This window comes from Falco rusticolus, chromosome 9, assembly GCF_015220075.1.
Source record: "Falco rusticolus isolate bFalRus1 chromosome 9, bFalRus1.pri, whole genome shotgun sequence".
In the NCBI taxonomy this organism is placed as follows: Eukaryota; Metazoa; Chordata; class Aves; order Falconiformes; family Falconidae; genus Falco; species Falco rusticolus.
In genome coordinates, this window is record NC_051195.1 from 23,119,973 (window position 1) to 23,147,747 (window position 27,775).

General features: G+C 45.6%; 1 long non-coding RNA gene across 1 annotated transcript; it reads left to right on the forward strand.

Annotated features, from left to right (window-relative positions):
• The first annotated feature begins 1,108 nt into the window (after positions 1–1,108).
• On the forward strand, positions 1,109–15,303 carry LOC119153956. Its single transcript, XR_005106270.1, has 3 exons — positions 1,109–2,309; positions 2,440–4,162; positions 15,190–15,303. It is a non-coding gene; the product is annotated as an uncharacterized LOC119153956 (long non-coding RNA).
• Positions 15,304–27,775: the final 12,472 nt, after the last annotated feature.

Consider the following 27,775-nt stretch of genomic DNA (forward strand, 5'->3'; position numbering starts at 1 on the left):
AATCCCTTGATGCTGTGATGTTGCAGCCAGAGTCTAAAATTTCCCTGCTTCTCACTTCTGTTTTCAGTTGTCTTTCTCCCAAGTTCTCCAGCAGGCTAATATTTTCCATGGCATGTTTGCATTTAAATGACTTCCCTGGATATTTTAAAATGAAATCATGGCAGTGAAGAAGTTTGAGCTACCTCTTCTTGGTGAAGAATCTCTGTGTAGCCCAAAAGGAAAGGTTTTGACCCTGTTGGTCCACCCTCTTGGAGGAAAACCCTTGTGCTTGCTGGCAAGCATGAATTGAAATCTTACTGTGATGATTAATGGTTGGATTTGGGCAGTGTGCTCGGTCATGGAAAAAAATTGAACTCCTCTGAAGTTTTTCCTTGCTGCAGCTGTAACTTTTATCCTTTCTCGTCTTTTGACTGATCTTAAAACTAATCTTATGACTTGATTTTTATATTTGTTATAATTTTGTTTGAGTGATGCTTTGGAGTTGCACACTACACATCAAGTCTTAGTCTTATTCCTTGGAACCTATCTGCACATCACATGAGAAGCAAGAAGTGGAGAAACTGCATATATTATTTGATGTGCATATGCACATCCTTGTGTCACCTCTCTGCTGTGCTTTTTCCCCTCCCATGGTTTTAAGGTGAAACGAGAACACAGCGTTAAGGCTGGAGAAGCAGCCCTAGGCAGAAAGTCCCAGGTCAGCCCTTCTGCCCTACAAGGCGGCTTCTCGCTATGACTGCATCCTTCTGGGCAGCGTGACAGTCTTTGTCATAAACATAATGGAAAGGGCTGCACCTTTTCCTAGAACAGTGATTGCTCAGAAGTAGCATTTTACCCTGGTGTGGGTGTTCAGACTCGGAGTGGCTCCAGCCCAAGCAAAGCTCCAGCACTGGTTTTACCCACGGTTCCCTCACCCATATTCTGCCCATGTTGGGTTGATCTTAGGGTCAAAATCTGTATAGAATTAAAAAAATATACATTTAGGTGACTGTGGAGAATAAAACAAAACTAAGAAAACGGTGGGGTTTTTTTTCCAGCTTGCATACCTGCAACCTATCTCTTTCAGCTTAATGCGTGTGTACCTAAAATGGGAGAAAGCATATTGTCACACAATAGGACTGGAAGCTATGACTAGCTTAATTGTGGGAGGGGGCAAGAAAAAGGAGGTTTTTTCATTATTCTTTGCTCCTCCTCTTTTGGCTTTGTGTGAGCTTTTCGGAAAATGTCCAGCCAGGGCTGAGCTGTAAGCATAGGGACAAGTCAGCAGAGGCTGTGGTTCTGTGAGGCTCTGCTCCAGTTAGTCCAATTAACAGCAGTGGGAGGATCTGGCTTTGCAGAATTAGTGATGCACAGGACTGAAGTGTGTATTGAACCCTGGGGAGGACAAGCAGCTGAGGCATGTTTCTTCTGGAGGTGCATCCCAAGATGAAGCTGGAGGACGAGTCCCGCGAAAGCGCTGTTGCACCTCCTGAGCACCTCTCCTCTGCTTGGATCAGCATCGCTTCTGCTAACCCCTAGCCCTGGGCCTGCCTGCCTTCTGCAGTGACTCAAGCAACATCTGCTTTGCCCATTAGTGACTCTCCTCTCCTGGCCTCCAGCCCATGCCTTTGCTGCCATTGATTAACAGCAATTTCCTTCCCCAACCTGAAAGCGCGTGCTGAATGGGATTGTCGTCTTGAAGCATCAGGGGGTGTGTGGGTGTGCGTGCTTGGGCATGTAAATAGCGTGGACTCATTGCCCTGTTAGCCATCTTGGGAACTCTGAAATTGGGATTGCCTTTCAGCTGCTTCCCCTTTGAATGTAACTTAGTGTCTCTCCATCTCTGACCTCTAAATCCAGCTCTCTCCTTACTTTCTCCCTATTTTGCTTCAGCAGCTGTAGCATTAAAAGTCACTTAGAAGTTACTTTCACTTCCCTAGAGCTATTGTACCGCTGTGGAAAGCCCCCTATAAGATCTCCCCATCTGGTTGCTGGATGCAGGCCGCAGTTATTCCTGAAGCCAGAAATACTTGCACCTCATTTAAAGCACGCTGAAGCCGGGGCATGGGGCTGGTGTTAATTACGTTTTGGAAATGAAGTGCTTGTGAGCCATCTATTTGGTTAGGTGCGTAACCAAATGGGTGATTAGACAAGGTTTTTGGGAGGAATGTGGTGTCTTTCTATGCTGCCTGATAGAGGGATACTCTTGAAACAGATGCTTCTTTTCAGGGTGAAAAATTGATGCTTTTCTTGCAAGAATCAATGGAGCCTGCTATGACTCTGGCTGGCTGGAGTCCAGCCAATGTACTACGGGGTACGGTGGGAAAAGGGTAAGAAGATGAAATACCTTGTAGCTGATCAACTGGTAAAAGTCACCACTGCTGCTTCTGCAATCTTTAAACTTGCTGTTTATTGTTATTAATTATTAATTCTATTTGTTGTGCTATTTTTATTTTACAGGCATCTTTACTGGTTTCTCCTGCCACGGAAAGCTAATATCTGCTACAGTTCGTGAAACGCTTGTCTTTCTGGAAAGAAAGGGAAGTTGTTAAAGTGTAACCGTGGGGTTTTTTACGTAAATGATCTCTTGCACCTTTAAAAATATTCTTTCACTCAGTATCCCAGATCTATGACCCTTTAAATCTCTAGAAAACCGGTTGTATTCAAATGTTTTTTAAATGACAAGGAGCCTGGCACAGCCTCTGTGAGGGCTGGAGGAGTGCGGGTCCAAGGCCATCACCCAGGGACCGCCCTGGCTGAGGTTCACCCCTCTCTCCTGTCTCTCCCTAAAGCAGAGATGCTGTTGGTTATTGCCGCTTTTCTCATCTGCAGCTGAGCCCTGTGCAAGAGGCATGGGGACGGCACCTTGTAGGTCCTGTCTTTGAGTGCCAACACTACCAAGATGTTGGCACGTTGTCTGTTGCTGCAAGATGAATGTGTAGGTGAGGAACGCTGTCTCATGGGGAAGACAGAGCCCACCAAAGAAGGAAACTTCTCCTGTGGGAAATGATGTACCTGGGAAAGCCTGGGTTTGTGAGATGTCAGCTGCTCTCCTATTGAATGGGCGTGTTTGGTTGCCCATTCAATGTGCTGCAGGATGTGGCTGCATTAAGTGATACCTAAACGAGGTGACAGAGAAAGCCATGCCTCTGTGTAGCACAGAATCAGGATGTGGAGGCAAACCAAAGCACCTGAGGACATGAGGGAATAATCTGGTCAAGTGTCTAGTGGAGGAGAGAGAATGGGGCTTAGGATCAGAGAAAAATTTAGGGGTCTCTAGCCCAACTTTTTCCCAATGCTATGCCAGCTGTGAAGGTACTTCTTACCAATGCTGCTAGCTTCTGCTTGCAAATGGGGTTACTGGAATCAGGTGGGAGGGCTTTCCTGGTAGGTCAGACTGCTGATTTCAAAGACCTGCTTAGAAAGGCACTTGACCTCCAGGATCCTTCCTCTTGCAAACAGTGACTGTGACCAGCTGCTGAAAATGTGGAGAGGGAGGAGGAAAATCCTCTTGAATGCCTGCAGGTCAATGTCCTTCTAGGGGGGGGAAAAAGGGAGTAATATCATTTGGCTTATGCTAGAGAACAAACACAAAACCTCCCTGACTGCCTGAACTGCCATCTACAATAGAGGGAAAGGGAAGAGCGTGTTTACTATGGCAGGCTTGAGGGTAATGCAGGCTGTCAGAATTATAAAATATTCTTGGAATTGCTAAATGCTATAGACGGTAATTCCACCTCAGAAAGTCTCCTGGTGCAAATGAAATGTGTTAAATGTTGGCTTGACACAAAATGAAACTGGGCGTTGGCGTAGGAATCTGCTGCTGTTTAGTCCCGGTTTATGGGGAATTGCTCGAGGATTTTTTCCCAGATGCTCCAAAGCCTGTAACCTGGTAAGGAAGACTGCACTGGCAAAATAGCCAGGCTGGCATAGAGGGGAAAGCAAGATAGCTTGACTTCCATTCAAAGCGGAAACCAAACCAAGCCTTGAAAAAACAGTCTGCGAGAGATGGAAATAGCAAACAGAGAGCCATGGAAGTCGATGAGATGTTAGGAGTTGTTCAAAGCCACCAAGGAAGTAAATGAGAAGAAATGTTGGGCCAATAGGATTAAAAACAGAAGACAAATGCCACCATCTCCCCTTTCTACTGCCAATGTCACCATCAGGAGACCTGAGCCTTCAGGTAAGTAGACTTGGTTCACGATGGATGAGGTTAAACAGTTGGGGTGAGATCTCAGAAGATAAATTGACCAGAAAGGTGTTAGAGTTTCTTAAAGCCAGAAAAATCTCCCTTGGGACACCATGCCAGTGGGGGAGAGGCATGGTGGGCAAACCCTAATGCCCTCCCATGTCACTATGAATGAAAAACAGGCATGATAATGCCTTTGGCTTTTGGATAAGTAGCTCCTGACAGCTTTGAAGAAGCCTGAGTGCTTCTATGAGCTACCAAAAACTGCTATAGAGATGGTGGCAGCCCCCAGAGAGGCTGCAGGATGACAACTCAAGCCGTTACAAAGAGGCAGGTTGACCTAAGCCCTGGCAGGGGTGAGGGGGTATAACAATTAATACTGTAATGAATATCATGGGAAAACACAGAGTCCAGCCTTTTCTGCTCACAACTGGCAAGTTTTAAACATTGAGTCTCACACAGATGAGATATGTTTGGTTCCCATGAAGGCATTATATCTGTCCTGCAAGACAGACTGGATGGGAGACACTTAAAGGTGTACATGGAATGCATTAGTGGGATTAAAACTGGCTGGTGAGTCTGGACATCCTTCTAATTGAAAATAATTGGAGGGTGTGATTCCCATAGTGAGAGTCTGGCCTGGGCTGATTCTTGGACATGTGCTAATTTTTGTTAAAAAAAAAACCAAAAACAAAACCAAAAGACCTCACTTTGGTGGTATTTTCCTTACACTTCTGTGCTGGTCTGCAGGGGGAAAAGCTTTGCCAGCATCATTTTCATGTTTTTATGAACTTTCATGCTGATGAGCTTTTTCCAGTGCTGGCCCCGATCCCACAGCAGTGGTGCCATTTGGTCACAGTGCCGGCCGGGGCTGGCCAGGCTGCGTCCAGCCCTGTGTTGCACAACGCCGCCGGTTCCTGGCTGCTGCTCGGGCTCCCATCCCCATGCACAACTTGTTCCTGCACCCTTGCACTGGTGGTGGTTGTTATTGCTTTTTTTTTCACCACCTCGCTCTGGCAAAGGGCTATTTTGGAAGGACTAATTTAGGGGAAAAAAAAAGCTTTATGGAAGCGGTCAGGGAAATAAGAGGCTGTATGCAAATACGTGCTTGGAAAAAACAAGTAATGCAGAATTTGGGTAAATCCTGCTGAAGCCGCCTGGTTTGTCCACTGCCACTGCTGAAGCTGGCTGTGGAACTGAACAACAGCCTTGGGAGCAAGCCAACCAGATGCTGTTCTTAAAGTAAAATTAAAAAAAAAAAAAAAAGCACACCAGGATCCAACATCTGTTAGTGTCCTCGGCGTCACAGGCTGGGGTTGCAGCACAGCGGGGACTAAAGCAGGGGCTGCAGCTCGCTGCTGTCTGCAGGTACCACCACCTCAGCTGCCAAAACCCCCTTGAGAAAACGCTGGTGTTCAGCCACCTCCTGCCGCCCACTGGGGGAGGGAAACTGTAAATGGCAGGAGTGTGCTGGGTCATTGCTTTGAGGGCTGTAAATCAGCAGTGGTGATGGGGAATTAAAAGGAAAAGCCTGTATGGTGGGGGTGCATGGCCTCAGCTGAACTTCCAACTGGCGGTGGTTTAGGCCAAAGTCCCACTTGCTCATCAACTGTAAATGGACACTGAACAGGTGTTTTTGGGTAGAACGAGACCTTGATGAGTGTTCTGAGGAGGGAAAAAAAAAAAGCAGGATCTGCCATGCTATCAGCCTGGATAGAATTTAATGATGGAAAATCTTGGGTAGGAAGGCACCCTTGGAGGTCCCTAGGGCCAACGTTGCAGCAGGTTGCTGGGGGGCTGTGTCCAGGTGATTTAGGGCATCCCTGAGGATGGAGAGCTCCCACCGCTTCAGGATCCATCCTAGGGGTGCCCCTCACACACAGCGAAGATCACTCTGTGCAGTGCTTAATACTCCCAGGTAATAAACCAAGAAGTACAGTTGTCAGTGCTTAAATTTGTGGTTTATATTCCATAAAGATTTTAAAAGTCTTGCTTACATCTGGTCTCCCTTTCAAAAATGAAATCCTGCTCACAGAGTGGCAGAGTATGTCCTTGTTGAACTGTGATTCCCTAAGAGCAACCAAACCACTAATGATGGATATACGGTTATTTTTGGATGTGGCGTTCCTATTACTTGGTTTGTTTTCAGTTTTTCTTGAGTGAGTTTGGCTGTGGAGATCTGTGGGGTTTTTTCTGGATTTGATAACAGGAACCAAATTGAGACACTCGAAACATCAGCATGGTTTGCTACTTGATTCAACAAACTTCTGAAAAATTATCACACAGAAGGAGTCTGAGGGAAGGTAAGGGTTTGCCTTTCAAATGTAGTTGTGATAGGGGATGAAAAGCAATGACGAGCAGCAAGCTTACAGGAAAAACCCCAAAATATGCAGAAAATTTGTACTAAATCATGGGCTGGCTGCAAAATTACTTCCTTGCTGCTAAAATCTAGAGCGACTCAAACCTCTCTCTTGTTTTTTGGCACTGAGGGTGCAGACTGGACTTGCTCTCCAGGAGGCTAGCAGGTCTAAACCAGACTGAGATGCTTCCAAAAAGAGTTTGTCTATACAGGAAAACCTGATTCTGCTTCATAAAGACACGCTGTGACGATCTGGATAGGCCAGAGGAGTGATGGCAGAGATGGAGTATGCTCATATGACAGATTTGAGGCATGGGATCCATACTGGAGGTATGGAATGGAAAAAAGGGTTGGGGAGCTGGTGGAAGGAGAACTATGCTGAAGGGGGCGTGGGGTCCCAAAGGGGTGGTGAGCTTACCCATAGGCAACAGTGAAGGTCAGCTCTGTCCAGGGCTGCGCTGGCCAAAGTGCATGCAGCAGGTCTGGGGAAGGCGTAATTCTCTTTGCTCGGCACTGGGGACCCACATCGGATACTAGGAACGGTTTGGTGCCCCCAGTGCAAGAGAGGCATCTGCTAACTGGAGCGAGTCCGGTGTAGGGTCCCATGGAGACTGGGGCGGGGAAAGTAGCCCAGGGTTTTCTTTCAATGGAAGAGTAAATGGTGGTTTTTTTCTTTTTAAGTTAGCAGGCACAGCATTTTGAAATGGGTGTAAGGAAATCCTCCCTGCAATATGTATTTCTCTTCCACAAAATCCAGGGAACCTGTGTATCTTTTTTGGGAGTATGTCTTCCAGAGGTAATTGCAAGCATTTGTGCACAGCTGCAAAGTTGAGATGCTGCATGCAGGCTGACTCAAAGCACGGAGGCTTGAATGACTGATTTTATTTAGAAAGTTTCAAATCCACTTACTTTTCAACTGCGCTGGTTGTGCTCATTTATTAACTTCCTTCTCCACCTAATTTACTGTGTGTCAGATGTTCACACCCAGGAAATGTGCACTTGCATAACTGAAACTTTTGCAACTTGAATGTTTAGTGGTAAGTTTGGCGCTTTTTTTCTTTTTTGTTTAAATTGTGCTTTGCAGCCTCTGCTGTGCGTGCAGATCTATAGTAATAGTGTGCTGTTAATTCCTAGGCTGAGTAAAACAGACCCACGTTCTTCCTCTGACAGGTGATAAAAGCTCTGAAAAACAGCTCTGTATAGTGTGGGAATTGGCTGGTTTTTTTGGGGGGGGGGGGGGCGGGGGTGGGCAAACAAAGCACTTCAAGCAAAAACGTAAAGAAATGACAAGACGACAGGTCTGCTTCAGTTTTGATTCTTGAATTCACTTGTTTGATCTGGGCAATCAGCATTGTCTAAATGCCATGGATAAATACCCATGACAGCCAAGTGCTCATTTCAAGATCACCTATTGCATGCCATATTGAAAAAAAAAAATAATATTAGCTCTATATTTTTAACAATACTCAGGGAATAATCTTGCCATGTACCCATAATTTCAGTACAAGGGTTTCATTGTTTGAAGGATGCAATTAAAGAAGGAACATGTGTTGCATCCTGTAAAAGCATTGCTGGGTTTGATTTTTAATTGGCAGCTAGTGTTTTCCAGGGCATACCTGCCCTTGCTTCTGTGCAGGAGCAGGGATCTAATCCCAAGGACCTACTCCCTATGCAGTGATCTAGTCCCCCTGCTCCCAGCATTGCTTCCTGCTCTCCCAGCTCCTCATGCTGCAGGATCTCGAGCCTGGGCTCTGCACCAGGGCCAAGTTAGGCGTTTTGCATAAGTGATCTCCTCGCACGCAACCAGCTGAGCAAGATGAAGACTGCGCCGATGGTGCTGAACTGCTTATTTTTTGATTTGTTGGAGGATCATGTGCCCCAGCACTAAGGGAAAACCCTCAGCACTTCCTATGCAGACAGCAGGACGTGAACAATCTTGTCCGAGCATTCTGACTCGAGACAGACATCACTCGTAATTGCATATAAGCAGGGAGATCCTAATTTTGAGGTAATAAACCTGGGGTTTCGGTGCAAGCCCTGTACGCTGGAGGGTAAGGGGGCTCTGCTTCCACCTCTTGGTCAAGACGGAGAACAGCCACAGAAGCACAAGCAGCCGGTCGGGCAGATGCTCACCTGGAGAGACCTCAGGCTGTCCACGGAGAAGGGGGAAAGGTGGCCACAGATGTCAGCCTTGGCACGGGTCATCAGAGACCAAGGATGGGGGACCTTTGTCCCGCTTCACTGCTTGGCTAGAAAATGCCATGACTGCCCTGGTCCTTTGGCAGGAGCGGACTCCTGCTGACGGGGAGGTTGCCAAAGTCTGTCTTGGGGGTCCCAAGCTGGAAGTTGCTATTGCCCATCCAAATGGGACTAGCAAGTTGTAGGGGAAGGTATTACTCGCCTGTGGATTTAGGGAAAGAAGAAATGCCCTGTTGTGTAGGGCGGCATGAACGCACTGTGGGAGCTACAGAGACCCACCAGGCTGGACAACTTCTGCTCTAGAGTTAGCATGGGGAGCATCAATTGTTCTTAAGGAGAACTGCTGTTGCATTGTGTTGGGAAGCATAAGGAGAAAGAGGCAATTTGAATGATGCTGTTGCCATCTGCTATAAGGCTGACAGTGTGGTTTCCTACAGAATCCTCTCTAATCCAGGGAGCAGAGCAGATGTTCCACTATGGACCTAACTCATTTTGAGATAGTTACAGTTCTTGCATACTGGAAGAGAAGAATTATTTCCAGATTAAACATACCTATGTGTTATTTAGAGCATGTGATTAATTGTTTTTTGGTTGATTGCAATCTCAAAAGAATAGATGCATATAAAGATATGAGGTGAGATGGGTTGAGCTTGTGATCTAGTGAGGTGTTGAAATGTGTGCAGTGATGAGAAAGTTACATGGACTTTACTGGCTTCTGTATTTAATAGTTGTACAGACACAGCTTTCCCCAAAGAGCAGCACAGACTTGCAAAAGTCCTTCACTTCAATAAGCAAAGCTGCTGTAACAAAATCCTGCAACGCTACAAGCAGACTTGCATCTACCGTACAGTCACACACGCTGTCATTGCCTCATCTTTAGAAAACCATGTGATGTTCTAGAATGACCTCTGAACACTGAATTGTGACAAATTGTGGTCCAAAATTTGCAATAATACAAGATTGATGGTTCAATACCAGTACTGTGCTTGGAGAACAGCGTGAATGTTGCCTGCATATGTAGTATGCTGAAGGACCTTACTTGAAACCACAAAATGGAACAGCTCTGAAACAAAAGTTGTGCCCTGGCCAGAAATATGGAAATAAGGTCTTGTCAGATCTTCACTTAGGATGTTCAGGGTGCAATGTTGTGTTTACTGCGCAGTGAGTAAATACCACAGTGAGAAACAGCACAAGGGTTCAGTGGTAAAATCAGAAACACAATTTAAAACCTGGGTTGGATGAGAATGAATTACTGGTGGTGGGTAAACCTTCTCCATCACCAGCGAAAAAACATGCCATAAACCAGCAAGAAAACCAGTGAGGAAACAATTTAGTGTGTTTTTGGAAGCCCAGTATTCAGAGCCTGGTGGGATCACTGGCGCTTTGCAGATTATAGCAGAGCCTAAGGGATTGTGGAAGTGGAGTCACAAGCTTGAAGTGAAACTGGAAGCAGGATCACCAGTGAAAATAGTTCGGGGACTTCTGCTCTGTGGTTGTTGGTGGTGCTGAGAGCCCTCACAACATGCAGATCCCTCAGAGGGAATGTCTCTACCACCGGGTCACATTACCTTGCCAAGCTCAATACCTTCGATTGACTGCAAGCCTCAAGAAGGGGGATCTCAGGCTGGGCAAAAGAGAGTTATACCCCAGATCTGGGTAGTAAACCAAAGGTGGAAAATCTAGGTTCAAACCATGAGCTGAATTCTAGCAGGAATTTAAGTCTGTGTGTTTTCCCACAAGGCTTCTGAGCACCAGACTGCTGCTTATTCCTATAGGCTCCTGTGAAAAGTTTCGGTTTTAATAAATCTAAATTTTTCCAGGAACAACATTTTGTAATGAAAAATCCTCAGAAGAACCTGAGGCAAATCATAGGCATGCTAAGAAAATGCATGAATTATTTCCAGCATGGGTGGGAGTTCTTACAAGAATTCAGTGAGTTATTTTGTTGTGAGAGTTCGTTAGCTTGTGGCCATGCTCTAACCACAAAGGTCTTTTTGAGCCCTTATTTCTGCAGATAGGCTGGTCTCCTGGCTAGTGTGGAGATTTATGAACTGCTTTTGTCCTTCTCACCATGAGGGTTTCATAAATAACCCATGTGTTCTCCCAGTTCTCACACTTTCAACTTTTTTTTTTTTTTTGGGGGGGGGGGGGGGGGGGGGGGGAGAAAATGGCTGCTCCCTCCAAAGAAATCCCAACTCTAGCTGATGCTATCTAGCATTTTCACACTGTCACAATTTCTCAAGCTCATTTTGTGGTCCTGCGCAAGTGTGCATCAGGGCATCTGGGGTTTGGTACACCACAGACATCACCTGCTTCTGAACTGCTGCTAGCTTGAGGAAGGCATTTAAAGTGCACAGGACCTAAACAGCTGGAAAGGAAAGCATGTTACTTAGAAATCAGGGGGAGCTGCCTGTTTTCCTTTTGGGTGAAGAATGGGAATTTTCAGAACTTGGTCTAGATGTGGTTGGGTGGTGTTAGAAGCTGGCTCCGGGGGAAATAAGCTTTGAGTTAATCAGCTCTACAAACCCTCCATATTTATTTGGTATATTTATTGATTTGTAACTTCCTCCCCCCGCCCCTTTTCTTTCTGTTTGATAGAAGGTTGGGTTGTTTTCCAACTTCCTTTGGTGTCCACAGCAGAAAGAACAGCCTTTACAGCAGCTGCCAAGGGAGCGAGACGTGCCGCCGAGGGAACACTGTGTCCCTCATGCAGCATGAAGCTTGGCTCCAGCGGTACTTGCTTCAGGTGGCTACATGTGTGGCGTAGGTGCCGTGAGTGACTCACAGATGACTGCGGTACTTAAGACTTCTTACAAGGGGTTGATTTGAGGTGAAGGGAGAGAGGAAGGAGGAATCTTGCATGACTGTCAGGACTGGTTCTTTTGAGGATGATGTAGAAGTCTGTGAAGTTCTCCCTCTGACAAAGCTTAGCTTTACAGCAAAATATTCTCAGGAGTTCTTCTAAACTTGTGAAAGTCAAGATGACTGGACATTTCCTGATGTGTGTTTGAATATAACCAAAGACTTTATTTAATGTGCCAAACTGCTATGAAAACTTCTCCAAAACTAAAATTAAGCTTGTGCATCCAGGCTATCCTACGGCTTTTCCTACAGGAACTTATGTAGGTCTACCTTCGAGCTTGCCCTGCCCTCAGTTGCCCGTATCTCTTTTGAAGGGCCAGAAGAGCTTCAGAAGAGCTGGCTGTAGTTCCTGTAGTTTTTAGTATTGTTTCCATCTTGTTTCAGAAGTGCAGCTTGCCAATTCTCCTGCCCTAGTGAAATTGGGAAGGGTAGATGGGTTCAAGAAATGCCAAAATGATGCACATTTGGTATCAAACACAATTTTCTGTTTGTCACCAACCCAGACACATAAGCGTGGTTGTAGTCACATGGGTGCCACAACAGATGAGACAAAGGCTTAAGACAACATTGGTGGAACTACTCTGATGTGATTCAGCAATACTAAGCTGTTGATGGGTGATCCATGTGTCCATTTGAAAAACATGAGCAAAGAAAATTACATGAAAGCTCAAGAGCTCCCTGTGTGCTGGGCAAAGGCTTTGGAGCTACCAGAGGCTCAAGTAGCCCTGCATTTCTTGAGGTCTAAAATTCACATCTGCCTTTAGTGGCTGGGACCGAACTGTAACGTAAGCAACCGCTTTGGCGTGTTACACTAAGGCTTTATCTGGATGGTGGTGCAACGTCCTTCGGGCTGTGGGAGAAGACAGCACTTTAAATATGCATGTTTGAGCAAGTTCAATGCAGCTTGCCTTTGCTGGAGCCTGACTTCCTTCCTTGGATGAAGCCAGAGATTTGTGGGCTCTAATAACATGGCAGCTAACCAACTTGGCATATAGAAATGAGAAGGGTGCGTCCCTGTTCCGGTTGCATAAAAATGTCAGAGTGTGTGGAGAGTAGAAGATAGAATGAAGACCTGGTTTGTTTTCTTTCCTTCAAAGTATATTGTATTTCTGGTTGCTGAGAATGGTTTCTTAATCGTAAGCATATGGTGAAAATTTCTGGGTATCAGGAGAGAGTTAAGGTCTGAACCCATGGCATTCAGGGGGGAAAATCCTGTGGCAAAAATTCTCGGTGTTTTAACACCAGGAACAAAGCAAATAGATGTCGGTTACGGTTATAGGTGTTGCTGATTTCTTGGGTGAAGAAAGTGTCTTTCCTCTGGCAGGCACTGCGGTCGCTTCTGCTCCTGTGGTCGAGTACCATGGAGTTGGTATGTGATGGGTGTTCATCACTGCCAGCCATGTGATGACCTGGCTGGTCCACTATTACCTCAAAGAACAAAATCAGTCCAGCATGGGCTGTTCTTTGTTTTCCAGCTTTTTGACACGCTCAGAGTAGTGCTTTTGAGCCGTACCCTGTAGCCATGATGACTAGATGTTTCCTTCTGTCAGCAAGAACTGAGACTGGTCTAACTACCTTTTTTTTCAGGAGCAGAGGCTTTAAAACAAATCATCAGAAGCTACAAAACTTGTAAAACTGAGAGTTCATGTTTTACTTGATGCTGTTGTTCCAAATGTAAAACTGGCGAGTGCTCCAGCATCATTGTCACAGTGCTCTCCCCCATGAGGGAAAAATGCCTTTGGTCTGCTGGGAATGACAAACAATGCTGGCAAAAGGAAAGTCAACAAGGCTAAAATCAAAATGCTTGTACTTATAATTGCTTTTACCATGGTCCCTGGAAGGCTCCCGTTGCAGATGCAGGGTCCTGTAGGGTTAGGTGCTGTGCAGAAATAGAACAGAGCATAATCCCAGTCCCTGAAGAGTTTGAGCTGTGTGGGACTCCTCCACTGGCCAGATTGACACTGACAGGCTTGGAGACTGTGTCACAGATGTACTGGTTTTAATTGGAGAACAAAAATAATTTATACCCTTCTTTTTCAGTTGCAAATTAAATTTCTTCTGTCTTGTCAACGGCTTTTGGATGGCTACTGCGGAAGGATCCCTTCGGTGAGACAAAAAGGCTACAAAAATAATAGAAATGAACGTCTGCAGCTGAAGAGCTTGACTGAGACTTGAAGAGTTTGCTTTGGGTGGGAGCCAGGTCCTGCCGAGGTCTGCAGGAGCTTTGCTCTTGGCCTCAGTGGAGCCAGGCTTTCGCCCTTGGAGATCATGTCCTGAGGAAGAATTTAGTCTAAAATAATTTTCAAAACTTGTATTGTTTGACTCGCATCCAAGCACTTTTTTTGAGACTGAGTGGCTTTGTGTTTCTGATTGACTCAGATTGCTCCCCTTAACATCTTCCAGGGGTGAGCTTTCAGCGAAGGGCCAAACACCAGGGAGGATCAGATGAGAACAGGCCTGCTGCTGGGTTCCTAAGCCAACAGCTTCTTTAATTGTGGGGGCACAGAACTTCTTGGGTGTCTGCTCAAGCTGTGTATTTGCAGTGAGAGCTGTGCCTTGGAGCTCTAGCGCATGAGAGGGCCACTCCGTGGGCATGGCCAGGATCTGGACTGTGGCGTCTTTGGGAGATCCTTCCCTCCCTTCTGCAGATGTCCTGTCAAGCAGCTTTTTGAAAAAGGAAAAGAGAAACAGTAGAAAGCGTTTTGATTCCCACTGCATGTGCATGCTGCTCTTGGTTATTTTCCCCTCCTTTTTCAGAACATGGCGTCAGGAAAAGCATCTTGTTCAGTTCCCAGCCCGGAAACCCCTGGAGATGCAAAGCTGGGTTTTTCCCTTGTATTAAGATCTGCTCTAGTATCACACTTAAGCAGTACATAATTATCAAGATTTAAGATATGCTTTCTGAAGTCAATTGGTTCCATAGCAGACACAAATTCTTCTTTTTTTTTTTCTTTTTTTTTTTTTTCCTGAGAGTGTGAAATCATTTTAACAGGTTCCTTTTTGAAAACCTTGAAAACTGTTTAAGAAATAGATTTATAATGTCTAGGCTCTGTTCTGTTGCACTTGAAGTTGTCCAGCACGGAATGCATGATTTAGGCTTGGAAAAAAAAAATTATCTGTAAATCACTGACTGCAATACAGGGGCTATCAACCTTCAAGAGGCTCCTTTAAATCTCTGCTGAGCTATGGTCTCTAAAAACTGTATGTTTGTGTGGGGAAGAATAAGAATAAAAGGAAATCTGAGAAATTTGGGGCTTTTAATTTTAGAAAAATAATTTCTTTTTGCTAGGAGAACTTTTCTTTTCTCTGGTCTAAAATAAAGCAATGATATGTCCTGCTGTGCCTCAGGCTGTCTGCTTAAAATAAAGGCAGGGCTAAAAAGACGGACCATCTGGAAGCCTGGGCAGGAGGAGTGTGCCAGTGCAGTTTGACGTGGAAGAGCATCCTTTGGACATATTTTTGAACACTGGTCAATCCACTGAGGGCTTTTTTTTTTGTGTGTGTGTGTGTGTGTGTGTGTGTATGTTCAGTTGATGGCAACTTCTCAGAGGTTTTTGCTCTGTCTTCTAGTCCTGGTCACTTCCTTCCTCTTTCATTGCAGGCTGAAAGGGAATGCCAAGGCATGGTATTTCTCCCTAGAAGCAGCTTACCTTCTGCTGCTATGACTAGCACCAAAATCATCTCTGTGGAGAATGGAAGGTAAAGAAAATGCATTTTTTTCTTGGGCTTAGGGTTTTATTTTGGTGTTGTTTCCCTGGCTGGTTTCCTCCATGACCAGGACAGTGGTCTGCATAGCTGGTTTCACTGTTGTGGTGAGTGCCAGTTGTGCTATCCCTCCTATGTTGGGGGTGATGGATGGTCTCACACTTGCTTTCCCTTCCCTCAGCTTTGCAGGGTTGGCTGTGTGCCCTGCCGTTGCAGCTGCTTTTCCTGAGCTTTTGGGCTGAAACTGCTGTCTGGATTGGGGATTCCTCTGGGTCAATGGTCACCAAACTTTTTTGATCATGCACCCCTATCTACAAAAGATTTTTGAGCATGCACCTCCAATGTGTGTGTATATAGTTTTACATACATGTTACTGAAATTCTAATATTTCTTCCTGCAACCCAGTGGATCATCTTGTGCATCCCACTTTGGAGATCAGTGCTCTAGACGATGAAAGCACAAAGGAAGCCAGAAGGCTGGTGGCACAGATCTCCTCTTTATCAGGGCATAGTAAGGTCTTTATCCTCTTCCCAGTTTTTTTTGAGAGGCCTGGTTCCTGTAACTCCAAAGTATGGAATGGGAAGTTTTTGATTTTTTGTTTTGTTTTGTTTTTTCAGGACTTATGCATTACTCAGCAGGCTTTGTTTCAGTGCTGCTTCTGACATGAGCAGAAATTTGCCCCCATTCCTGGGAAAAGGGATGAGTCTCCAGCATATGCAGCATTCTTTTTAAGTTGTGTGCTCAGGATGTTCAAGTCCCGACCGTGCACATGGTGATGGATATCCAACTTAGCCCGCACATTGGACTTAGCCCATGCAAGGTGCTCTGTTGCTCATGGTTGAAGGACAGCTCAGGCTTAAGGATTTAGAACCTCATGGCCACAAGTGTCCTCAGGGTAAGTTAGCTCTTTTGTTTTAAGAAATATTGGGCAATCTATTTATTTATTTATATTTGGTGGAAATTTTCATGACACAAGCAAGATCAACTCAACTCCACCTCCTAAAAGAAACTCTCAGTGCTCCATGCAGCCTCCATGAGAAGATGATTCTTGGCTTTTTGGATGGTGGTGGAGAGGGACATTTGAAAGCTGGTGCAGTTTTTCAAAAAGGACAAGTGTAGGCACTTTTCGTCCTCTCAGCATGGCCCATGTAGAAAGCGTTGAAGGACTAAAGGACATCACAATGTCTGGACATTTGTGCCATTAACTGCTGTTGCTTTCATCAGCCATATGTACAGCTGCATTCTTTTTATAGTGCTGCATATGGCACTATCATAATTGAATTTTTCGTAATAATTGATCTGACCTGTATCATTCTGTTCGCTTTAGCAGAGCTAATTCAAACAGATTGAGATTAGGACTAAAAATATGGTCCTGTTAGCAGAAAACCATAAAGAGTCTGACTTCACAGTAATGACGATGCACAATCTGTTTTACCCAGTCAAGTTCGTACTTTTTATACGTAGCACGTGGTCAAGGCTGATACCAGTTTAGTTCCTGTTTGTGTCTTCCATAAGATGTGTTACGGGGGGAGCAGATGGCTGTCTTTGTCCATGCTAGGATTGTCATTTCTTCCAGCAAGGCCAGCAGGTCTAGGATTTTGTGGTTGGTGACTCTGTCCATGTTGCATGGAAAACTTGCATGCAAGGGATTAGAGCTGCAATGTCCCATCGCTGGATGGTAGGATGCTAAAGGCTCTTGATTCATCTGCTTAGCTTTGCACGGCAAACTATGGAAATATCAAATGAGAAAAAACCTGGAATTCGTGAGCTGAGTCTAGCCTTGTATTTAGAGGAAAAACCCCACCTTCCATGGTCTCTGAATCTCCCTTTGCTGAAGCCAGAGTTTGGCCTTTTGGTTCAGACTTTCAAATGAATAAACAGCGGTGGCAGGCTGTGGACAACCGAGAACATTTGAAATTGTTCTACAAGATTAGGAAGCTGCAAAAATGAGCTGCAGCTACTTTTTCTCCCAGTGCTCTCAGCTGCAGCTGAGAATCTAGACCAGACTTTATTTTTGGCAAGGGGGAAAAAATAAATCTCCTTTGATACTGTGAAAAAAATGAAAGTAATTGTTGAGCCCTGTGCCTTGAGCAAGGATCTCTTCTGCTGTATGGCAGCAGCATTTTAAAGCTGAAATCCACTTGCTTTGATCGCTGAAGGGGGAAAAAAAAAAAGAAGACATAAAAGGGATTTATTGTGAAATAATGGATTTGATCCCTAGTAATCCTTTCTTTGGGATTAAACTTGGAATATTATTTTTGTGATCTCTGGAATTAGACTATGCTGGCGTTAACAAACCAAAGCATGTGAGTTTCACTGCAGGATGAGGTTGAGCTGTGAATAGAGCCGAGTGAATTACTTGCACAGAACAAAGCAGCTGATGAATTTACAGTTCTATTTTTGTTTATGCAAGGTCTACAGGCAAACATAAAAGACAACAGAAAACCCCCAAACCCAAGGCAGAAAAGACTCAGACCCTCTCTTCTTTGTAGTTGAAAGTACCCCCAAGCCACTGGGATCTCTGAGGACTATTGGTTAGAGCTTCTTTTCTGGGTATTTTCTGCTTATGGGAATTACAAGTTGTATCTGCTCCTGTTGGTGTGACCGTGGGCATGAGATGTTGGTGCAGGCTTGCTTGGTACACATACCTGTGTACTACGGCCACAGTGCTTTCCAGAGAGATTTGGCAAGCCCAGGTTTCTCTGCCTGGACATTCCCCGCATTCACAAGCCTTACATCTCTCAACATGTAGTTACTTGAGGCCAGTATGTGCTGAGAAGTCTTCCTGAGCAGTTTGTTTATGGGCATATTAAAACTAAGTAGCTACAAAATGTGCTGTGAAATCTTGGTATGTTACTTTGAGGTCCCAAATCTTTCACAGAAAGCTACTCCAGGAACTTCTCTCAGTTTCCCTGCTAAATTCCAGCTTTCCACACTTGAGGTGGGGCATAGATGGCTTTTAAACAGGCGGCAAGTTCTTCTGTGTTATGCTTTGAAATAGCTAATCTTTACCAAAAAAACCCAACCAACAACAAAAGCCCACAACAAAAGCTGTGGGACAGAGAGCAAGCTATGGAAAAGGAAAAATATTCTTTGCCTGCCCTGTTCCTGGTTTTGCTGCTGGACTCGCAACCCCACTCCTGGTTGCAAAGGTCACTCCCACCATCAAACTTTGATCAGGCTCCCAACCTCACCCTAACCTTGGGAGCTGCCATCCTGGAGTGGCATAAAAACTGTGGGTGAAAAAGCAGCAAGGAAACAAGCCCTGGAAACCCCCTTGGGAGCAGGAGCCACATTGATCTGATGCCCTGTGCCAATTGCGTCTCCAGGGTCTTGGCAGTGATCTCTGGTCGTTACATGGCTGCGTTGCTCGCAGCCCCCCTTTTGGGAGCCATGGTATGCCCAAGGCAAATGAGAATCATCCCAAGCATTACCTCTTCTGAAAAAGTGTTACCTCCTGAAAGTGTTGGGGGTAGGATTGCTATGCTGGCTCTCTGGGTCTGGGAAACTCAGGGAGTGCTTAGTTTCCCATCAAAACATCTGCTGCTAGCATGGGGATCCCTACCAAAAAAAAACCTTAAAGGATTTCTTGAAACTGGGCAAGTAATCCTCTAGGAAGCAGCCAGTGACTACAGCCTGTTTTCCAAAGGTGAAATGGTCTCATGTTTCTTTGGGGGGATAAAAAACATGTGTTAATCCTTTCCATTTTTGGTTCTGAGAGAGTGAGCTACCTTTCCTAGCAGCAATGTATATTGAAGGGTTACAAGTGGTGCATGGGGAGCTTGGAATAAATCCTGCTTGGCCAATGTTCAGGAGCTTTTCTTGAGTACACTGTGTCTGATTGTGGCTGCTGACAGCCTTGTACACAGTGTACTGCAGACACCACTCCAGTATAGCACCGTTGCATGCCACCTGGCAGAACCATGGGTGTAAACTACTGAAATTCAGACTGGCGTGAGACTTTCTCCCTTTGAAACCCTTAAAGAGCAGGAGGGATGACTCAAATGGCACAGCCTTCTGCTCTGGGGTAAGTGTGTTGGTGCAAGTGTCTTGTCTGCTGTTGTTTACGTAGAGTTGGTAGCTTTGCTTGTATATACTGCCGATGGGGGTGCTCAGCAGGACCCCTAAGCACCCGTTACAAGCCTTCCTGGTGCTCCAGACCTGTCTGTGCACTGCTCTGCTTTCATCTGTTCAGTTTGCAATGCCTGATGCTGCTTCCTTCCCTTTCAACCACATTGGGGAACATTACCCAGACTTCTCATTTTTCTGCTGTAAAATTTTGCTGTTGAATATTCCCTGGCCCGCCCTTGTTCCCTGTGCCTTTTCCCCCTACCTCCCACGCATGCCCTTGGACAGAGTGCACCCTCAGCAACTTTGTGGACAATGCAGAACTAAGGGGAGTGGCTGACGTGCTGAAGAGCAGAGCGTCAGTCCAGAGGGACCTTGAGAAACGTGGGGATTCGGCCAACAGAAACTTCCTGAAGCTCAGCAGTGAGACGTGCAGAATCCTGCACTGGGGGTGGGAAAACCCCATTGCATAGATCCAGGCTGGAAACCAACTGGCTGAGCAGCTCTCCTGGAAGGGACTTAGGGGATGCTGCACTGAATGTGGCTTAAGGTGTGCTCTCACTGCAAAGAAGGTGAATCACATCCCGGGTTACCCTAGGTGCTGCAGGGGCAGGGGATTCAAGGATGTTGTTTTCCCCTCTATTCAGTGCCTGGGAGGTTGTATCTGGATACTGTGTCCAGTATTGGGCATCGCCCACACGGTTGGTGCTTGGAGTAGATCTATGGAACTCTCTGCCAGAAGAAGCTGAAGGTGCTGACAGCTCCCATGGGCTCAAGAAGAGAGAGGATGCAACCACTGAAGACAGATCTGCTGGGAATACATTCATGGAAGAAAAGCCTGCACGGAAAACCACTAATTATATTGATACCACCTCTAATTCAGTGAGCTGAGCTGAGCTAATTTGGTGAGCTGGAGCCCAGTAGAGCTTTCTATGGATGCATAGCTACATGCTTACAATATTCTTCAGTAATAAGTACCTGTTAGTGACTGCTGCTGAAGGCATGATAAGGGTACAGGTTTGAGCTGCAGCAATTGTTTTGTTCTTCTGCGTCTTTCTGGGAATCTCTTCTTCAGTGAGAAGGGTGGCAGGCAGATAGAAATGTGCCCAGGTTTGGAGAAAACTTTGAGGAGCTGTTGGAGATGGAGCCTGGGATAATGAGCAGGAAAATCAGCACAGAAGGTTTCTGCTCCATGCCCAGATCTCACACTTGGCAGGGCTGGGAGAAGAGCTGCTGTGAAGAACTTCCTTCAAGGTGTCTCCTGTTGGGTCTCCTTGGAAGTCAAACTCTAACTTGGTGGATGTGAATGTGATTTGATCTTCCTGGTCTCCTGGCTCGGTAGAGAAGTGTCTGTAGGCATTCTTGAGTTGGCTTAGTTGCCTGTTCTCTTGTGGTCCTGTGTTGGTTAAACCTACAACTTTCTGTGCATTTCCCTCAAAGATGCCAGAGTGCAAAACGCACAAGCAGCCTTCCTGAAGCATCACCCTCTCTCTGGGGAATCCCTTTCTCTTTGGATGCCAGAGCCAGGTTCCTTCTTCTTGGCCTCCTCCCATACCTTGTGTTCCATTTCTGCAATGGCATATACTGTCACTGGCAAAAACATAAACGTCAGGGACAACATTTTTCTTTTGCGAAGCAGACCCAGTGCTTCTTCACAAAATTTGCTTCCTAACCTGATCAAGAGGCCTGCCACCAGCACCCCTTAAATTAGCATGCTCAGAGGAAAGGTTTTGGGAGACAACCCAGTGTGGCTGAAATCAGCAAGGGAAATGCACGCTGACTTTACTGGGAAAGCCTCTGTTGCCACAGTCATGTTGCACAGATCTTTCTGCCATCTGAATTTTCTTCAGAGACATGGATACCAACCCTGCAAACTGATCTTGTGACTAGAGGTGAGCGGACCCCAAAGCAGGAGGGGCTTGTTTGCAGGTCTCAGTGGAGGTCACAGAGAAAAAGCATTGAGTGCTTTCCTGACCATTTTTTTTTTTCCTTTTTGGTAGCAAGTGGTGGTTCTCAAAGATAAATGCATCTTATTTATTTAGAGAATTCTTGTTTAAAAAAACCAAAAGGAATGGGAGGAAAAAGCAAACCACGAGTACTGCCTTTCAAATATCTGTGTTATCAAATATTTGGAAGTTTGGGACCTGAAAGTAAGGGATGGACCCACAAGCTTCCATCAGCAAACACAGCTTGACAAATGAACACACATGCTAAGAACTGAATAACTCCATGGCAGTGCCAAATTCCCCTTGTGCACTAACCTGTATTGTATCCAGAGATGTAGTTTGTTTTTCAACCTTCATTTAATTTCTAGATTTGGACTCTCTGATCCAAAATTCCCTATCAACAGAGTGCTGATGCTTGGGAAGTTTACTGGAGCTGATGAATTAGTAGCATAGCGCAGGCACTAGGGATTTGTGCCAATAAAAGTTACACCGTGTGACTAAGGATGAGCAGCTCATAGTTTGGGATGTCTGGAGTAAAGACCACACAGCACCTGCTTTTTTCCTGAGGGAGTTGCTCTCTGCAGGAAAGCAGAGCCCACCCTTGCCTTAACTCAGGCATTACTAGTAGAGGAAAAGCACACTCATTTGTGCTTTTGGGGAGGATCCCTCATTTGGGGAGGATCATATGGGCTTCATATTTTGGTGGTGAACTTCTTCAAGCTTCCCAGCCTGGCATCTCACTTTTCTAGTACATTTAGTTTAGTACATCTAGTATTTCCATGGAGGTTGTGTCTAGCATTGGACTGGTTCTAGTCTACACTCAAAGTGACTCACAGTTGACAACACAGTGATACAACAGATGTGACTTACAGTCCATGTGACCTTTGCATGAAGCAAAAGGGTACTATAATTAGAGAATCTGGGTCCCTACCTGGTAGAATGAGACAACAGTGCCATTTGGAAATCATGTTACGTTTTGCTTATGTTGTATGAATACCTGCACATGTAATTTTTAGGTAGCCAAGAAGAAGTTAGTCTAGGTACCAATATGTCAAGAGACAAAATATATGTACTTGCGCCCCTTAGCACACCACTGAGCACAGTCCTTCCATGTACGTAAGACCTAGAGAGGGGGCTGTCTGTCACGGCGGGTGCTGAATAATCACCCAGTGAGAGCATGCACAGGTGGAGGTCTGCAAAGTCGCTTGTAATGTCAGGTTTTGCACACTCAAGAGCAAACATATGGAAGATGAGTAAAGAAGGGCAGAATCTTGATGTCCATCGTGTGGGTATAAAAGACCATAGAAACAGTGGAAAAGCTGAGTCTGGGAAAACACCCTCTTGTTGTTGAGAAAAGCTTAGCAAAGAGATCTCCAGGTCAACAGTACTGCTTTCCTGAAATATAAGGGCAAAAAATCAAACTTCAGTTTGGCTTTTTAGCTTGACAGTGCATGCAGCAAAGCTCATGCAAGGGTAATGAGGATTCCCCCGCACCTCCCTGGGGACCTTGCTCCCCTGCCTGGGTGCCTCTTCTCTATTCCTGCCTGTGCCATGGTCGGGGCTATTCTCAAACCTCCCCAGACTTCCCATGGCCATACCAGCAATCCCAGCTCCCTCTCATCAGCTTGTGGGTCGGCTGCTCCAAGCCCTAAGTAGTTTGGTAGAAGATTATCTTCAGCAATCTGTCCGCCACCTCCATTTCTGCTCCACAGAATAAATATAGGACTCACCTAATGCAAAGATATACATTTCATTATGCCACCATTTACCAGTTCCAGGCCTACCAGCAAAAAGACATCTATGAGGTGCATGTGCATTTGGTTGCTTGATTTTTCTTGGAAGCAGAGGAGAATTTCCCCTTCCTGCAATGGAGCCTGTGCTGCCTACAGCTCAGGAGGTGAAACCTTTTTCATCCCATGGGCAGGGTAGGCTTCTGGTTATAGTTGTGCAAAACTCTCTGTACTGTTTCAGCAATAGCCCCTGCACCAGCTGCGGTGAGCTCTCAGGCTGGTATCTCATTTGCACATACCTGAGCTTTGATGCTTGCCAGCCATGCTAAATGTGGTTAGCTGCACAGAAACTCAGTGTTGTCTCTCAAATTTACTGTTTATCGCAAGTAAGATTTCAAGCACTTCCAGATAATTGTGGTTTCTGCCTGTCTAGGTGGCATTTCAGCTAATTTTGCTGTGTAGAAAGACATCATGTTTTGAAACTGGGTAGTTCTTGCTTGGCTTCTGATTTGTGGTTCTCAGAAACCCCTTTTGATTGCACCCTTTGCTCTGCACAACAGACACAATGTTGGGTGCCGTGCTTCGTGAGTCGCAGCTGGTGATTGCTGCTGGATCTGCCTGCTTTCCTCTCTTTCTGATTTAAGCATGTCCTTACAGGTGCTTCACTTACCTCTGAGCAGCCCCTGGCCCTCTCCTTTGTTTGGGGCTCCCTGAATGGAGAACTAGTGTTCAACTGTTCCTTCTCAAGTTGTAAGCTGGTTTGAATCATGGAGTCATATACTTGTGTTTGGCTGGGCTCCAGGTACTGCCTCTATCCTGCCCGAAAGGCTAAAAATAAAACCAAACCGCCCCAAACACACAAGCAACAGTTGAGTATGAGCTCTTCTAGGGCCTTGTCAAACTTAGGAGCCACAGTCTGACATCCTAGGACACGTCCAAGGCAGTGAGAGTGACAGAATTCTTCAGGCCTGCGGTTTTGTCCCTGTACCACGTCCAGTGTATGGTTTCTAGCTGGTGAGATCTCAAAAACTCTCTCTAGTGTGAGGTCTCAAAACTTGTTTCTTTCTTTTGAAGAGCAGAGAAGATGCTGACCTGTGCTTCAGTCGAATGGCCATTGACTTCTCTTTCTTTGGAAGCATGGCATGCTATGCTATCAGCTCCCACAGGCTAGTTCCTTTCATTTGACTAAAATTTAGTCTGAGAGAGTTCCTTGCTCCATATTTACTCTGTAAGTAAGCCTGAGGTGGTAGTAAAGAGAGGAAGGAACAGACTGTGAGTTCGAGACCTGCTGTTGTAACTTGCTTTTCTGCTTCCCAGCAGATGTCCAAGTCACTTGGACGTCTGTGAGGAATTTCCATGTGCTCTCGCGTTCCTGGGGCCTTCACAATGGTGTCTCCAATTTTCTGGGGAGGAGATACTGAAGTACAGGAGAAAGGATTGGAAGTGGCCTTCAGTCAAAGTGAGTGTGGTTGAGATCCTGACACTAAATACTCTGGGTTGGAAGGAAGAATTTCCAGTGCTATCAGGAGTACTGGATCTTAAAGTCACGGTGGAAGCATTTCACATGGTGCTCTGAAAAAGGCATAAGCTAAAGACCTCAACTGCTGAAACATTCACATCCCAAACACAGTGACCTCTGTTTGCTTTCCCTGGCAGAAGTGAACCAGCTGGCATTTGGTTCTCTGAATATCAGTTGTCTTTGCCATTAATTGCATTTACAGCTTGTTTATCCTGCCAAACATCCAGTTTGTAGAAAGATTTGGTGGAGGGGTAGTGGGAAGAAGGCACTCAACTTGATAGACACAAGAAGACTTTTTTTTGGTTGGGGAAAAATTAGAACATCTCCTTGCCCTTCCTCCAACCATCTTTTCCCAATGGGGTTTCTTCCTGCTCCTCTCCTTGTGTGCTTTGACTTCAGTGCATGAAAAGTGATCCTTTATACCTTCCTAAAGCTTCCTCAGAGCACGGCTGTAAGTTTGACTCTGTATCACCATAAGCAATCACCCCTGAACTCAGGGAAAGACCAGACTCTCCTGTCCCTCATCCAGCGGATACTTACCATGTGGGTTAGGCAACCGCAACAGATCAGGCAATCCCCTTGGAGTCCAGCTGTATGTGCAGGCTCGGGGATGAGGGCTTGCACCTGGAGCTCTTCCCCACTGTTGGTGTGATGCCAGTTTTGAAGCTAGCCCTAGCCTGAAGGAAAGGGCTGGGTGCCAGAGTTTTGCCAGCAGAGCACAAGCTGTCTGCTAGGGCTAAACTTTGAGACCCTTTTTGTGCGTGTAGGGTAGGCTCACTTCTTCCTGACAGCAGTGGAGAGGTGCTGGTGGGAATACCTATACTTTCAGAACTGTATGTGTTTGGGCTACTTGTGGGCACACCCTTGCTGAAACCAACCTGCCTTTTGTGGTTTTAGCTCTTGCAAAATATTAAGAGATGAAATCTAGAGAAAAGCTTCTTTTGTTTCCAAAGAAGCCTTTATCTTTGGGCTTTTTTTCTACCTTCACTTGTTTGGCTTTCAGGGCTCCTCCCACATGGGACAACTGTAGCTTGGACAAAGTGCAGAGACTGCTGCTTGCTGAGAGGAGGAGGAGGAGGAGGAGGAGCAGAAAGATCTCAGTGTCATTCAAGGAAAAATAACACTTTGACATCATTATTAGACCTCTGTTGTTTTCAGTATCAAAGCTCTGTTTCCCTTTCACCAGAACCAGGACAAATAAAATACTATGAGTTGTAAGCAGTTGCTTTGCATTCTTTTCTTCCCCTTCATTGTGAGTCAGAGTGCTGAGGTTCTTGGAGAGGCTGGAAAGAGGAGAGTGCCTAATTTCCACGGGCACACAGAGTACCGGCATCTGGACAGAGTTATAACAAGCAAAAATTATACATAGTGTTTATGGTTATGAAGAATCTCAGTTTCTTGACCGTATGAGGCGTTCGCAGATTCTGTAAGAGAGAAAAAAGGCTCAGCTTTTTATTGAAAGTGACTGACAGAAGAATAAAACCAGACAAACAGCTGGAGATGTCGTCAACATTAACATCAGCTCTGCTGGCTGGAGTGAAGCTCGCTGCATCAGGCATGTGGACACGTGTCCAGGTCTACAGATGTCATCTCATGTTTCACCTGCTCTAGGAATCACAGGACAGCATGTGTCACTTTGGTGACAGGAGAGAAGCAAAAGCACAGGTATGAAAGGGTGAAACTTGTTGGTGGGTCTGTATTGACTCTCCCTTCCCGCTCAGGGTGGAAGAAGATCCTGGAGGTCCATGCCTAGCTGATTTGTCTTGCTGGGGCACTGAGGCTTTACCTGCAAAACTGGATTGAAGCTGCAACTGGAGATGCCACTGCTGTCAGCTAAGAAGGGCACTTTTGTTTTCCAAAGGAAAGGCCTTATTGCACAGAGGGAAAGAGACTAACGGCAGGAACCAGGGTTCTCTTAAACCTGTGACCTGGGGGTTGCCAAACTTCACTGTCTCTCAGCATCTACTATTAGGTCAGGTCCAAGGTATCTGAGTGACTGACTGGTGTGACTGCTATGGATACAGATAACTTATGTCATGAGATAATCAACCTCCTGTTTTGTACTTCTCCATCATTGCAGAGCAAGGTGCATCAGCCCAGCCAGCAAGGGCCATGATCAGTTCCCATCTTCTCTGTCATTTTTGCCCTCTTCTTGCTGCATGCATCAACAGAAAGATGCCACTGATGTTTTACTCATGTTGCATGTCTTCTGCTGTTTTGAGTAAAAGTGGGTGGTCTGGTTTTGCCTACAGAGACAAGACTATGCCACCCCCTTCACTGCTGGAAGTGGCCCATTTAAAAATACACATTAATTTTTTTTTCCACATTGCTTATCTGAATTGTGCTGAATATTATCCTTTTTTTTTTAGTAGAGACAGGTCTTGTTTCTTTTTGGATGTTTCCAGAGTAGAATTTTTTTTCAATAAAAAAGGCCTAATAGAAACTGAGTGTGGGCGCTGTCCCCATCAACACAAGGGCGCCTGCCCTGATTCTTTGCACGTCTCAAAGCACAGGTACCACATCTAGGAATACAGGGAAGCCCAAGATCCCATCAGGAAGGCTACATGACTGTAAGTCAAGGGGGTTCTTGTTTTAATGAGTCAGAGCCCTGTTTAGCATCAGCTGAAGAAAACCAAAGGGAAGAAAATAGGTACTGACATCGGATGTATGGACTGCAGAGTAAACCAATGAGAGGTCCAATCTGCAAGATCCATCTCTAAACTTGAAAAAAACCCACCACTGATAGTGTCAGGCTGCAAAATAGCATCGGCTTCTGCAGCGCCAGTGGGGCAGCCGGGAGGCAGCTGGGAGACTTCCACCAGTTTCCACAGTCTTCTGGGGAAACTGGACTTGAGCCTGCTGACTTCCAGGTGTGTATTAACAACTGATGTGGAAAATCTTCTATGATAAGCAGCAGGTGGTGGAAAGAATTTCTTCATTCTCGCAGACTTGCGAGACCCCCACATATGTATTTTATGAAGTATGGGAACCCCAAAAGCTGAAGTTTAGTTTCCATTACTCATTGTTTTAGTTTTGCATAGTCATTTTTTTTTGCCTAAATAGAGCACTCTTCTGCTTAACGTTGTGCGATAGACCTAATTTCTTTCTGTGGCTCACGCACCTTGGAGGCAAGGTCACAGCTTGCTGATCCAGCAAGCCCTGATTTTTCATTTTCCCCACCCCTGATCACACAAAACAGTTTCTCAAACATACCTGCGT